Below are 14,682 nucleotides of genomic sequence, written 5' to 3' on the forward strand. Positions count from 1 at the left end.
GGAGTTAGGGTTAGCGACTGTCTTTTGGTTTGTTTATTTCTATCAGGCTAGCTAGCACTTTCTGTGGGAAATGGCTTATTTTGTTTATTATGTTGGCCTTGGTTCGCCCTGAGTTGTAGTGTCATGTTTTGTTTGACACTTTCTTTCGTTTAAAATAAATATCATTCTGTTGGAACATCTCGATCCTGGATTTTGGTTTGGGGATCGGAGAGGGAACATGCTAATTTATCTTTGTATGTTGCACCCTGACCCCCTAGACAGGGGCGTAACAGACCAGTACAGTTATAGTACTTTGTACTTTGCCACATTTATCTTCTTCTTAGCAAGTGTCATGCATTCTGCTTCTCCAGCATTTTTAAGAGCTGTTGATGATGTCAAATGCAGCTTACGGCCACACCGCTCTCTAAGCGCCCGATCTCGGCAGCCAAATAGAGCAGGTCCTGGATAGTACTTGGTAGGAAGACCGCCTGGGAATACCAGGTGCTGTAAGCTTTTTTGCTTGGGTTTACGGGCAGCACAAGCTGGTGTTACTGCCTATTTATTCATAGAAATTGTTCTATATTTTCATCAAATTTTGTTCTTTCATTGCTGTTTTGCTACATTATTGGTTTGTCAACCACCGTGCTTCATTACTAGTAGACCATGTTACGGTCCTGGCCATATGTATTGTTTTTATTTTGTTGTTCTTATAGGTGCCCTGCCTGATTGGCCGGATTGAGGGGCAGTACAGGAAGCTGATTGGTCCATCCTACACTTCCTGGAGTTTTAAAAGTACGGTTCCCAACAGCTAGCGAGGCTCTTTCTGGCAGCAGCACCTGTTTGCTGTTCTTGGTTTCCAAACCTTATTTAGCATTTTTGAATTGTTAGGTTTTGTGCCGTGGTTTTGTTTATAAATTGTATATTTTGTAAATAGTATTAAATGTGTAGGGGTGAACAGCCATTTTCTTTTGATTGTTTTCTCTTGTTTTCACATTAGGGAGTTAGGGTTAGCGACTGTCTTTTGGTTTGTTTATTTCTATCAGGATAGCTAGCACTTTCTGTGGAAAATGGCTTATTTTGTTTATTATGTTGGCCTTGGTTCGCCCTGAGTTGTAGTGTCATGTTTTGTTTGACACTTTCTTTCGTTTAAAATAAATATCATTCTGTTGGAACATCTCGATCCTGGATTTTGGTTTGGGGATCGGAGAGGGAACATGCTAATTTATCTTTGTATGTTGCACCCTGACCCCCTGGACAGGGGCGTAACAGACCAGTACAGTTATAGTACTTTGTACTTTGCCACATTTATCTTCTTCTTAGCAAGTGTCATGCATTCTGCTTCTCCAGCGTTTTTAAGAGCTGTTGATGATGTCAAATGCAGCTTACGGCCACACCGCTCTCTAAGCGCCCGATCTCGTCCGATCTCGGCAGCCAAATAGAGCCGGGCCTGGTTAGTACTTGGTAGGAAGACCACGTGGGAATACCAGGTGCTGTAAGCTTTTTTGCTTGGGTTTACGGGCAGCACAAGCTGGTGTTACTGCCTATTTATTCATAGAAATTGTTCTATATTTTCATCAAATTTTGTTCTTTCATTACTGTTTTGCTACTTTATTGGTTTGTCAACCATCGTGCTTCATTACTAGTAGACCATGTTACGGTCCTGGCCATATGTTTTTTTTATTTTCTTGTTCTTATAGGTGCCCTGCCTGATTGGCCGGATTGGGGGGCAGTACAGGAAGCTGATTGGTCCATCCTACACTTCCTGGAGTTTTAAAAGTACGGTTCCCAACAGCTAGCGAGGCTCTTTCTGGCAGCAGCACCTGTTTGCTGTTCTTGGTTTCCAAACTTTATTTAGCATTTTTTGAATTGTAAGGTTTTATGCCGTGGTTTTGTTTATAAATTGAATATTTTGTAAATAGTATTAAATCTGTAGGGGTGAACAGCCATTTTCTTTTGATTGTTTTCTCTTGTTTTCACATTAGGGAGTTAGGGTTAGCGACTGTCTTTTGGTTTGTTTATTTCTATCAGGCTAGCTAGCACTTTCTGTGGGAAATGGCTTATTTTGTTTATTATGTTGGCCTTGGTTCGCCCTGAGTTGTAGTGTCATGTTTTGTTTGACACTTTCTTACGTTTAAAATAAATATCATTCTGTTGGAACATCTCGATCCTGGATTTTGGTTTGGGGATCGGAGAGGGAACATGCTAATTTATCTTTGTATGTTGCAACCTGACCCCCTAGACAGGGGCGTAACAGACCAGTACAGTTATAGTACTTTGTACTTTGCCACATTTATCTTCGTCTTAGCAAGTTTCATGCATTCTGCTTCTCCAACGTTTTTAAGAGCTGTTGATGATGTCAAATGCAGCTTACGGCCACACCGCTCTCTAAGCGCCCGATCTCGTCCGATCTCGGCAGCCAAATAGAGCCGGGCCTGGTTAGTACTTGGTAGGAAGACCGCGTGGGAATACCAGGTGCTGTAAGCTTTTTTGCTTGGGTTTACGGGCAGCACAAGCTGGTGTTACTGCCTATTTATTCATAGAAATTGTTCTATATTTTCATCAAATTTTGTTCTTTCATTACTGTTTTGCTACTTTATTGGTTTGTCAACCATCGTGCTTCATTACTAGTAGACCATGTTACGGTCCTGGCCATATGTGTTGTTTTTGATATGTTGTTCTTATAGGTGCCCTGCCTGATTGGCCGGATTGAGGGGCAGTACAGGAAGCTGATTGGTCCATCCTACACTTCCTGGAGTTTTAAAAGTACGGTTCCCAACAGCTAGCGAGGCTCTTTCTGGCAGTAACACCTGTTTGCTGTTCTTGGTTTCCAAACCTTATTTAGCATTTTTGAATTGTTAGGTTTTGTGCCGTGGTTTTGTTTATAAATTGTATATTTTGTAAATAGTATTAAATCTGTAGGGGTGAACAGCCATTTTCTTTGGACTGTTTTCACATTAGGGAGTTAGGGTTAGCGACTGTCTTTTGGTTTGTTTATTTCTATCAGGCTAGCTAGCACTTTCTGTGGGAAATGGCTTATTTTGTTTATTATGTTGGCCTTGGTTCGCCCTGAGTTGTAGTGTCATGTTTTGTTTGACACTTTCTTTCGTTTAAAATGAATATCATTCTGTTGGAACATCTCGATCCTGGATTTTGGTTTGGGGATCGGAGAGGGAACATGCTAATTTATCTTTGTATGTTGCACCCTGACCCCCTGGACAGGGGCGTAACAGACCAGTACAGTTATAGTACTTTGTACTTTGCCACATTTATCTTCTTCTTAGCAAGTGTCATGCCTTCTGCTTCTCCAGCGTTTTTAAGAGCTGTTGATGATGTCAAATGCAGCTTACGGCCACACCGCTCTCTAAGCGCCCGATCTCGTCCGATCTCGGCAGCCAAATAGAGCCGGGCCTGGTTAGTACTTGGTAGGAAGACCGCCTGGGGATACCAGGTGCTGTAAGCTTTTTTGCTTGGGTTTACGGGCAGCACAAGCTGGTGTTACTGCCTATTTATTCATAGAAATTGTTCTATATTTTCATCAAATTTTGTTCTTTCATTGCTGTTTTGCTACTTTATTGGTTTGCCAACCATCGTGCTTCATTACTAGTAGACCATGTTACGGTCCTGGCCATATGTGTTGTTTTTTTTTTCTTGTTCTTATAGGTGCCCTGCCTGATTGGCCGGATTTGGGGGAAGTACAGGAAGCTGATTGGTCCATCCTACACTTCCTGGAGTTTTAAAAGTACGGTTCCCAACAGCTAGCGAGGCTCTTTCTGGCATCAGCACCTGTTTGCTGTTCTTGGTTTCCAAACCTTATTTAGCATTTTTGAATTGTTAGGTTTTGTGCTGTGGTTTTGTTTATAAATTGTATATTTTGTAAATAGTATTAAATCTGTAGGGGTGAACTGCCATTTTCTTTGGACTGTTTTCACATTAGGGAGTTAGGGTTAGCGACTGTCTTTTGGTTTGTTTATTTCTATCAGGCTAGCTAGCGCTTTCTGTGGGAAATGGCTTATTTTGTTTATTATGTTGGCCTTGGTTCGCCCTGAGTTGTAGTGTCATGTTTTGTTTGACACTTTCTTTCGTTTAAAATAAATATCATTCTGTTGGAACATCTCAATCCTGGATTTTGGTTTGAGGATCGGAGAGGGAACATGCAAATTTATCTTTGTATGTTTCACCCTGACCCCCTAGAAAGGGGCGTAACAGACCAGTACAGTTATAGTACTTTGTACTTTGCCACATTTATCTTCTTCTTAGCAAGTGTCATGCATTCTGCTTCTCCAGCGTTTTTAAGAGCTGTTGATGATGTCAAATGTAGCTTACGGCCACACCGCTCTCTAAGCGCCCGATCTCGTCCGATCTCGGCAGCCAAATAGAGCCGGGCCTGGTTAGTACTTGGTAGGAAGACCGCCTGGGAATACCAGGTGCTGTAAGCTTTTTTGCTTGGGTTTACGGGCAGCACAAGCTGGTGTTACTGCCTATTTATTCATAGAAATTGTTCTATATTTTCATCAAATTTTGTTCTTTCATTGCTGTTTTGCTACTTTATTGGTTTGCCAACCATCGTGCTTCATTACTAGTAGACCATGTTACGGTCCTGGCCATATGTGTTGTTTTTATTTTCTTGTTCTTATAGGTGCCCTGCCTGATTGGCCGGATTGGGGGGCAGTACAGGAAGCTGATTGGTCCATCCTACACTTCCTGGAGTTTTAAAAGTACGGTTCCCAACAGCTAGCGAGGCTCTTTCTGGCATCAGCACCTGTTTGCTGTTCTTGGTTTCTAAACCTTATTTAGCATTTTTGAATTGTTAGGTTTTGTGCCGTGGTTTTGTTTATAAATTGTATATTTTGTAAATAGTATTAAATCTGTAGGGGTGAACTGCCATTTTCTTTGGACTGTTTTCACATTAGGGAGTTAGGGTTAGCGACTGTCTTTTGGTTTGTTTATTTCTATCAGGCTAGCTAGCACTTTTTGTGGGAAATGGCTTATTTTGTTTATTATGTTGGCCTTGGTTCGCCCTGAGTTGTAGTGTCATGTTTTGTTTGACACTTTCTTTCGTTTAAAATAAATATCATTCTGTTGGAACATCTCGATCCTGGATTTTGGTTTGGGGATCGGAGAGGGAACATGCTAATTTATCTTTGTATGTTGCACCCTGACCCCCTGGACAGGGGCGTAACAGACCAGTACAGTTATAGTACTTTGTACTTTGCCACATTTATCTTCTTCTTAGCAAGTTTCATGCATTCTGCTTCTCCAACGTTTTTAAGAGCTGTTGATGATGTCAAATGCAGCTTACGGCCACACCGCTCTCTAAGCGCCCGATCTCGGCAGCCAAATAGAGCCGGGCCTGGTTAGTACTTGGTAGGAAGACCGCCTGGGAATACCAGGTGCTGTAAACTTTTTTGCTTGGGTTTACGGGCAGCACAAGCTGGTGTTACTGCCTATTTATTCATAGAAATTGTTGTATATTTTCATCAAATTTTGTTCTTTCATTACTGTTTTGCTACTTTATTGGTTTGTCAACCATCGTGCTTCATTACTAGTAGACCATGTTACGGTCCTGGCCATATGTGTTGTTTTTGATTTGTTGTTCTTATAGGTGCCCTGCCTGATTGGCCGGATTGAGGGGCAGTACAGGAAGCTGATTGGTCCATCCTACACTTCCTGGATTTTTAAAAGTACGGTTCCCAACAGCTAGCGAGGCTCTTTCTGGCAGCAGCACCTGTTTGCTGTTCTTGGTTTCCAAACCTTATTTAGCATTTTTGAATTGTTAGGTTTTGTGCCGTGGTTTTGTTTATAAATTGTATATTTTGTAAATAGTATTAAATCTGTAGGGGTGAACAGCCATTTTCTTTTGATTGTTTTCTCTTGTTTTCACATTAGGGAGTTAGGGTTAGCGACTGTCTTTTGGTTTGTTTATTTCTATCAGGCTAGCTAGCACTTTCTGTGGGAAATGGCTTATTTTGTTTATTATGTTGGCCTTGGTTCGCCCTGAGTTGTAGTGTCATGTTTTGTTTGACACTTTCTTTCGTTTAAAATAAATATCATTCTGTTGGAACATCTCGATCCTGGATTTTGGTTTGGGGATTGGAGAGGGAACATGCTAATTTAACTTTGTATGTTGCACCCTGACCCCCTGGACAGGGGCGTAACAGAGCAGTACAGTTATAGTACTTTGTACTTTGCCACATTTATCTTCTTCTTAGCAAGTTTCATGCATTCTGCTTCTCCAAAGTTTTTAAGAGCTGTTGATGATGTCAAATGCAGCTTACGGCCACACCGCTCTCTAAGCGCCCGATCTCGTCCGATCTCGGCAGCCAAATAGAGCCGGGCCTGGTTAGTACTTGGTAGGAAGACCGCCTGGGAATACCAGGTGCTGTAAGCTTTTTTGCTTGGGTTTACGGGCAGCACAAGCTGGTGTTACTGCATATTTATTCATAGAAATTGTTCTATATTTTCATCAAATTTTGTTCTTTCATTGCTGTTTTGCTACTTTATTGGTTTCTCAACCATCGTGCTTCATTACTAGTAGACCATGTTAAATAAATTGTATATTTTGTAAATAGTATTAAATCTGTAGGGGTGAACTGCCATTTTCTTGGACTGTTTTCACATTAGGGAGTAAGGGTTAGCGACTGTCTTTTGGTTTGTTTATTTCTATCAGGCTAGCTAGCACTTTCTGTGGGAAATGGCTTATTTTGTTTATTATGTTGGCCTTGGTTCGCCCTGAGTTGTAGTGTCATGTTTTGTTTGACACTTTCTTTCGTTTAAAATAAATATCATTCTGTTGGAACATCTCGACCCTGGATTTTGGTTTGGGGATCGGAGAGGGAACATGCTAATTTATCTTTGTATGTTGCACCCTGACCCCCTAGACAGGGGCGTAACAGACCAGTACAAGTATAGTACTTTGTACTTTGCCACATTTATCTTCTTCTTAGCAAGTGTCATGCATTCTGCTTCTCCAGCGTTTTTAAGAGCTGTTGATGATGTCAAATGCAGCTTACAGCCACACCGCTCTCTAAGCGCCCGATCTCGTCCGATCTCGGCAGCCAAATAGAGCAGGTCCTGGATAGTACTTGGTAGGAAGACCGCCTGGGAATACCAGGTGCTGTAAGCTTTTTTGCTTGGGTTTACGGGCAGCACAAGCTGGTGTTACTGCCTATTTTTTCATAGAAATTGTTCTATATTTTTATCAAATTTTGTTCTTTTATTGCTGTTTTGCTACTTTATTGGTTTGTCAACCATCGTGCTTCATTACTATTAGACCATGTTACGGTCCTGGCCATATGTGTTGTTTTTTTTTTTGTTGTTCTTATAGGTGCCCTGCCTGATTGGCCGGATTGGGGGGCAGTACAGGAAGCTGATTGGTCCATCCTACACTTCCTGGAGTTTTAAAAGTACGGTTCCCAACAGCTAGCGAGGCTCTTTCTGGCAGCAGCACCTGTTTGCTGTTCTTGGTTTCCAAACCTTATTTAGCATTTTTGAATTGTTAGGTTTTGTGCCGTGGTTTTCTTTATAAATTGTATATTTTGTAAATAGTATTAAATCTGTAGGGGTGAACAGCCATTTTCTTTGGACTGTTTTCACATTAGGGAGTTAGGGTTAGCGACTGTCTTTTGGATTGTTTATTTCTATCAGGCTAGCTAGCACTTTCTGTGGGAAATGGCTTATTTTGTTTATTATGTTGGCCTTGGTTCGCCCTGAGTTGTAGTGTCATGTTTTGTTTGACACTTTCTTTCGTTTAAAATAAATATCATTCTGTTGGAACATCTCGATACTGGAGTTTGGTTTGGGGATCGGAGAGGGAACATGCTAATTTATCTTTGTATGTTGCACCCTGACCCCCTGGACAGGGGCGTAACAGACCAGTACAGTTATAGTACTTTGTACTTTGCCATATTTATCTTCTTCTTAGCAAGTGTCATGCATTCTGCTTCTCCAACGTTTTTATGCAGCTTACGGCCACACCGCTCTCTAAGCGCCCGATCTCGTCCGATCTCGGCAGCCAAATAGAGCCGGGCCTGGTTAGTACTTGGTCGGAAGACCGCGTGGGAATACCAGGTGCTGTAAGCTTTTTTGCTTGGGTTTACGGGCAGCACAAGCTGGTGTTACTGCCTATTTATTCATAGAAATTGTTCTATATTTTCATCAAATTTTGTTCTTTCATTGCTGTTTTGCTACTTTATTGGTTTGCCAACCATCGTGCTTCATTACTAGTAGACCATGTTACGGTCCTGGCCATATGTGTTGTTTTTATTTTCTTGTTCTTATAGGTGCCCTGCCTGATTGGCCGGATTGGGGGGCAGTACAGGAAGCTGATTGGTCCATCCTACACTTACTGGAGTTTTAAAAGTACGGTTCCCAACAGCTAGCGAGGCTCTTTCTGGCATCAGCACCTGTTTGCTGTTCTTGGTTTCTAAACCTTATTTAGCATTTTTGAATTGTTAGGTTTTGTGCCGTGGTTTTGTTTATAAATTGTATATTTTGTAAATAGTATTAAATCTGTAGGGGTGAACTGCCATTTTCTTTGGACTGTTTTCACATTAGGGAGTTAGGGTTAGCGACTGTCTTTTGGTTTGTTTATTTCTATCAGGCTAGCTAGCGCTTTCTGTGGGAAATGGCTTATTTTGTTTATTATGTTGGCCTTGGTTCGCCCTGAGTTGTAGTGTCATGTTTTGTTTGACACTTTCTTTCGTTTAAAATAAATATCATTCTGTTGGAACATCTCGATCCTGGATTTTGGTTTGGGGATCGGAGAGGGAACATGCTAATTTATCTTTGTATGTTGCACCCTGAGCCCCTAGACAGGGGCGTAACAGACCAGTACAGTTATAGTACTTTGTACTTTGCCACATTTATCTTCTTCTTAGCAAGTGTCATGCATTCTGCTTCTCCAGCGTTTTTAAGAGCTGTTGATGATGTCAAATGCAGCTTACGGCCACACCGCTCTTTAAGCGCCCGATCTCGTCCGATCTCGGCAGCCAAATAGGGCCGGGCCTGGTTAGTACTTGGTAGGAAGACCGCCTGGGAATACCAGGTGCTGTAAGCTTTTTTGCTTGGGTTTACGGGCAGCACAAGCTGGTGTTACTGCCTATTTATTCATAGAAATTGTTCTATATTTTCATCAAATTTTGTTCTTTCATTACTGTTTTGCTACTTTATTGGTTTGTCAACCATCGTGCTTCATTACTAGTAGACCATGTTACGGTCCTGGCCTTATGTGTTGTTTTTATTTTTTTGTTCTTATAGGTGCCCTGCCTGATTGGCCGGATTGGGGGGCAGTACAGGAAGCTGATTGGTCCATCCTACACTTCCTGGAGTTTTAAAAGTACGGTTCCCAACAGCTAGGGAGGCTCTTTCTGGCAGCAGCACCTGTTTGCTGTTCTTGGTTTCCAAACCTTATTTAGCATTTTTGAATTGTTAGGTTTTGTGCCGTGGTTTTGTTTATAAATTGTTTATTTTGTAAATAGTATTAAATCTTTAGGGGTGAACAGCCATTTTCTTTTGATTGTTTTCTCTTGTTTTCACATTAGGGAGTTAGGGTTAGCGACTGTCTTTTGGATTGTTTATTTCTATCAGGCTAGATAGCACTTTCTGTGGGAAATGGCTTATTTTGTTTATTATGTTGGCCTTGGTTCGCCCTGAGTTGTAGTGTCATGTTTTGTTTGACACTTTCTTTCGTTTAAAATAAATATCATTCTGTTGGAACATCTCGATACTGGAGTTTGGTTTGGGGATCGGAGAGGGAACATGCTAATTTATCTTTGTATGTTGCACCCTGACCCCCTGGACAGGGGCGTAACAGACCAGTACAGTTTTAGTACTTTGTACTTTGCCACATTTATCTTCTTCTTAGCAAGTGTCATGCATTCTGCTTCTCCAGCGTTTTTAAGAGCTGTTGATGATGTCAAATGCAGCTTACGGCCACACCGCTCTCTAAGCGCCCGATCTCGTCCGATCTCGGCAGCCAAATAGAGCCGGGCCTGGTTAGTACTTGGTAGGAAGACCGCCTGGGAATACAAGGTGCTGTAAGCTTTTTTGCTTGGGTTTACGGGCAGCACAAGCTGGTGTTACTGCCTATTTATTCATAGAAATTGTTCTATATTTTCATCAAATTTTGTTCTTTCATTGCTGTTTTGCTACTTTATTGGTTTTCTCAACCATCGTGCTTCATTACTAGTAGACCATGTTAAATAAATTGTATATTTTGTAAATAGTATTAAATCTGTAGGGGTGAACTGCCATTTTCTTGGACTGTTTTCACATTAGGGAGTAAGGGTTAGCGACTGTCTTTTGGTTTGTTTATTTCTATCAGGCTAGCTAGCACTTTCTGTGGGAAATGGCTTATTTTGTTTATTATGTTGGCCTTGGTTCGCCCTGAGTTGTAGTGTCATGTTTTGTTTGACACTTTCTTTCGTTTAAAATAAATATCATTCTGTTGGAACATCTCGACCCTGGATTTTGGTTTGGGGATCGGAGAGGGAACATGCTAATTTATCTTTGTATGTTGCACCCTGACCCCCTAGACAGGGGCGTAACAGACCAGTACAAGTATAGTACTTTGTACTTTGCCACATTTATCTTCTTCTTAGCAAGTGTCATGCATTCTGCTTCTCCAGCGTTTTTAAGAGCTGTTGATGATGTCAAATGCAGCTTACAGCCACACCGCTCTCTAAGCGCCCGATCTCGTCTGATCTCGGCAGCTAAATAGAGCAGGTCCTGGATAGTACTTGGTAGGAAGACCGCCTGGGAATACCAGGTGCTGTAAGCTTTTTTGCTTGGGTTTACGGGCAGCACAAGCTGGTGTTACTGCCTATTTTTTCATAGAAATTGTTCTATATTTTCATCAAATTTTGTTCTTTTATTGCTGTTTTGCTACTTTATTGGTTTGTCAACCATCGTGCTTCATTACTATTAGACCATGTTACGGTCCTGGCCATATGTGTTGTTTTTTTTTTTGTTGTTCTTATAGGTGCCCTGCCTGATTGGCCGGATTGGGGGGCAGTACAGGAAGCTGATTGGTCCATCCTACACTTCCTGGAGTTTTAAAAGTACGGTTCCCAACAGCTAGCGAGGCTCTTTCTGGCAGCAGCACCTGTTTGCTGTTCTTGGTTTCCAAACCTTATTTAGCATTTTTGAATTGTTAGGTTTTGTGCCGTGGTTTTGTTTATAAATTGTATATTTTTTAAATAGTATTAAATCTGTAAGGGTGAACAGCCATTTTCTTTGGACTGTTTTCACATTAGGGAGTTAGGGTTAGCGACTGTCTTTTGGATTGTTTATTTCTATCAGGCTAGCTAGCACTTTCTGTGGGAAATGGCTTATTTTGTTTATTATGTTGGCCTTGGTTTGCCCTGAGTTGTAGTGTCATGTTTTGTTTGACACTTTCTTTCGTTTAAAATAAATATCATTCTGTTGGAACATCTCGATTCTGGAGTTTGGTTTGGGGATCGGAGAGGGAACATGCTAATTTATCTTTGTATGTTGCACCCTGACCCCCTGGACAGGGGCGTAACAGACCAGTACAGTTATAGTACTTTGTACTTTGCCATATTTATCTTCTTCTTAGCAAGTGTCATGCATTCTGCTTCTCCAACGTTTTTATGCAGCTTACGGCCACACCGCTCTCTAAGCGCCCGATCTCGTCCGATCTCGGCAGCCAAATAGAGCCGGGCCTGGTTAGTACTTGGTAGGAAGACCGCCTGGGAATACCAGGTGCTGTAAGCTTTCTTGCTTGGGTTTACGGGCAGCACAAGCTGGTGTTACTGCCTATTTATTCATAGAAATTGTTCTATATTTTCATCAAATTTTGTTCTTTCATTGCTGTTTTGCTACTTTATTGGTTTCTCAACCATCGTGCTTCATTACTAGTAGACCATGTTAAATAAATTGTATATTTTGTAAATAGTATTAAATCTGTAGGGGTGAACTGCCATTTTCTTGGACTGTTTTCACATTAGGGAGTAAGGGTTAGCGACTGTCTTTTGGTTTGTTTATTTCTATCAGGCTAGCTAGCACTTTCTATGGGAAATGGCTTATTTTGTTTATTATGTTGGCCTTGGTTCGCCCTGAGTTGTAGTGTCATGTTTTGTTTGACACTTTCTTTCGTTTAAAATAAATATCATTCTGTTGGAACATCTCGATCCTGGATTTTGGTTTGGGGATCGGAGAGGGAACATGCTAATTTATCTTTGTATGTTGCACCCTGACCCCCTGGACAGGGGCGTAACAGACCAGTACAGTTATAGTACTTTGTACTTTGCCACATTTATCTTCTTCTTAGCAAGTTTCATGCATTCTGCTTCTCCAACGTTTTTATGCAGCTTACGGCCACACCGCTCTCTAAGCGCCCGATCTCGGCAGCCAAATAGAGCCGGGCCTGGTTAGTACTTGGTAGGAAGACTGCCTGGGAATAAAAGGTGCTGTAAGCTTTTTTGCTTGGGTTTACGGGCAGCACAAGCTGGTGTTACTGCCTATTTATTCATAGAAATTGTTCTATATTTTCATCAAATTTTGTTCTTTCATTGCTGTTTTGCTACATTATTGGTTTGTCAACCATCGTGCTTCATTACTAGTAGACCATGTTACGGTCCTGGCCATATGTGTTGTTTTTATTTTGTTGTTCTTATAGGTGCCCTGCCTGATTGGCCGGATTGAGGGGCAGTACAGGAAGCTGATTGGTCCATCCTACACTTCCTGGAGTTTTAAAAATACAGTTCCCAACAGCTAGCGAGGCTCTTTCTGGCAGCAGCACCTGTTTGCTGTTCTTGGTTTCCAAACCTTATTTAGCATTTTTGAATTGTTAGGTTTTGTGCCGTGGTTTTGTTTATAAATTGTATATTTTTGTAAATAGTATTAAATCTGTAGGGGTGAACAGCCATTTTCTTTTGATTGTTTTCTCTTGTTTTCACATTAGGGAGTTAGGGTTAGCGACTGTCTTTTGGTTTGTTTATTTCTATCAGGCTAGCTAGCACTTTCTGTGGGAAATGGCTTATTTTGTTTATTATGTTGGCCTTGGTTCGCCCTGAGTTGTAGTGTCATGTTTTGTTTGACACTTTCTTTCGTTTAAAATAAATATCATTCTGTTGGAACATCTCGATCCTGGATTTTGGTTTGGGGATCGGAGAGGGAACATGCTAATTTATCTTTGTATGTTGCACCCTGAGCCCCTAGACAGGGGCGTAACAGACCAGTACAGTTATAGTACTTTGTACTTTGCCACATTTATCTTCTTCTTAGCAAGTGTCATGCATTCTGCTTCTCCAGCGTTTTTAAGAGCTGTTGATGATGTCAAATGCAGCTTACGGCCACACCGCTCTTTAAGCGCCCGATCTCGTCCGATCTCGGCAGCCAAATAGGGCCGGGCCTGGTTAGTACTTGGTAGGAAGACCGCCTGGGAATACCAGGTGCTGTAAGCTTTTTTGCTTGGGTTTACGGGCAGCACAAGCTGGTGTTACTGCCTATTTATTCATAGAAATTGTCCTATATTTTCATCAAATTTTGTTCTTTCATTGCTGTTTTGCTACTTTATTGGTTTGCCAACCATCGTGCTTCATTACTAGTAGACCATGTTACGGTCCTGGCCATATGTGTTGTTTTTATTTTCTTGTTCTTATAGGTGCCCTGCCTGATTGGCCGGATTTGGGGGCAGTACAGGAAGCTGATTGGTCAATCCTACACTTCCTGGAGTTTTAAAAGTACGGTTCCCAACAGCTAGCGAGGCTCTTTCTGGCATCAGCACCTGTTTGCTGTTCTTGGTTTCCAAATCTTATTTAGCATTTTTGAATTGTTAGGTTTTGTGCCGTGGTTTTGTTTATAAATTGTATATTTTGTAAATAGTATTAAATCTGTAGGGGTGGACTGCCATTTTCTTTTGATTGTTTTCTCTTGTTTTCACATTAGGGAGTTAGGGTTAGCGACTGTCTTTTGGTTTGTTTATTTCTATCAGGCTACCTAGCGCTTTCTGTGGGAAATGGCTTATTTTGTTTATTATGTTGGCCTTGGTTCGCCCTGAGTTGTAGTGTCATGTTTTGTTTAACACTTTCTTTCGTTTAAAATAAATATCATTCTGTTGGAACATCTCAATCCTGGATTTTGGTTTGAGGATCGGAGAGGGAACATGCAAATTTATCTTTGTATGTTTCACCCTGACCCCCTAGACAGGGGCGTAACAGACCAGTACAGTTATAGTACTTTGTACTTTGCCACATTTATCTTCTTCTTAGCAAGTGTCATGCATTCTGCTTCTCCAGCGTTTTTAAGAGCTGTTGATGATGTCAAATGCAGCTTACGGCCACACCGCTCTCTAAGCGCCCGATCTCGTCCGATCTCGGCAGCCAAATAGAGCCGGGCCTGGTTAGTACTTGGTAGGAAGACCGCCTGGGAATACCAGGTGCTGTAAGCTTTTTTGCTTGGGTTTACGGGCAGCACAAGCTGGTGTTACTGCCTATTTATTCATAGAAATTGTTCTATATTTTCATCAAATTTTGTTCTTTCATTGCTGTTTTGCTACTTTATTGGTTTGCCAACCATCGTGCTTCATTACTAGTAGACCATGTTACGGTCCTGGCCATATGTGTTGTTTTTATTTTCTTGTTCTTATAGGTGCCCTGCCTGATTGGCCGGATTTGGGGGAAGTACAGGAAGCTGATTGGTCCATCCTACACTTCCTGGAGTTTTAAAAGTACGGTTCCCAAC

The 14,682-nt window shown here is 41.4% G+C and overlaps 15 pseudogenes; all 15 read left to right on the plus strand.

The window, feature by feature from the left end:
• Positions 1 to 383: 383 nt before the first annotated feature.
• Positions 384 to 492, plus strand: LOC137112729 (5S ribosomal RNA; annotated as a pseudogene).
• An 867-nt stretch (positions 493 to 1,359) lies between these two features.
• Positions 1,360 to 1,478, plus strand: LOC137113009 (5S ribosomal RNA; annotated as a pseudogene).
• An 866-nt stretch (positions 1,479 to 2,344) lies between these two features.
• Positions 2,345 to 2,463, plus strand: LOC137113021 (5S ribosomal RNA; annotated as a pseudogene).
• Positions 2,464 to 3,320: 857 nt separating this feature from the next.
• LOC137112491 (5S ribosomal RNA) lies at positions 3,321 to 3,439 on the plus strand (annotated as a pseudogene).
• Positions 3,440 to 4,296: 857 nt separating this feature from the next.
• Positions 4,297 to 4,415, plus strand: LOC137113198 (5S ribosomal RNA; annotated as a pseudogene).
• Positions 4,416 to 5,272: 857 nt separating this feature from the next.
• LOC137112713 (5S ribosomal RNA) lies at positions 5,273 to 5,381 on the plus strand (annotated as a pseudogene).
• An 867-nt stretch (positions 5,382 to 6,248) lies between these two features.
• Positions 6,249 to 6,367, plus strand: LOC137113209 (5S ribosomal RNA; annotated as a pseudogene).
• Positions 6,368 to 6,983: 616 nt separating this feature from the next.
• On the plus strand, positions 6,984 to 7,102 carry LOC137112452 (5S ribosomal RNA; annotated as a pseudogene).
• Positions 7,103 to 7,939: 837 nt separating this feature from the next.
• Positions 7,940 to 8,058, plus strand: LOC137113101 (5S ribosomal RNA; annotated as a pseudogene).
• Positions 8,059 to 8,915: 857 nt separating this feature from the next.
• LOC137112961 (5S ribosomal RNA) lies at positions 8,916 to 9,034 on the plus strand (annotated as a pseudogene).
• Positions 9,035 to 9,901: 867 nt separating this feature from the next.
• On the plus strand, positions 9,902 to 10,020 carry LOC137112562 (5S ribosomal RNA; annotated as a pseudogene).
• A 617-nt stretch (positions 10,021 to 10,637) lies between these two features.
• LOC137113169 (5S ribosomal RNA) lies at positions 10,638 to 10,756 on the plus strand (annotated as a pseudogene).
• Positions 10,757 to 11,593: 837 nt separating this feature from the next.
• On the plus strand, positions 11,594 to 11,712 carry LOC137112426 (5S ribosomal RNA; annotated as a pseudogene).
• A 1,572-nt stretch (positions 11,713 to 13,284) lies between these two features.
• Positions 13,285 to 13,403, plus strand: LOC137112962 (5S ribosomal RNA; annotated as a pseudogene).
• An 867-nt stretch (positions 13,404 to 14,270) lies between these two features.
• Positions 14,271 to 14,389, plus strand: LOC137112437 (5S ribosomal RNA; annotated as a pseudogene).
• The last annotated feature ends 293 nt before the right edge of the window (positions 14,390 to 14,682 follow it).

Source organism: Channa argus, unplaced genomic scaffold (assembly GCF_033026475.1).
Source record: "Channa argus isolate prfri unplaced genomic scaffold, Channa argus male v1.0 Contig014, whole genome shotgun sequence".
NCBI lineage: Eukaryota > Metazoa > Chordata > Actinopteri > Anabantiformes > Channidae > Channa > Channa argus.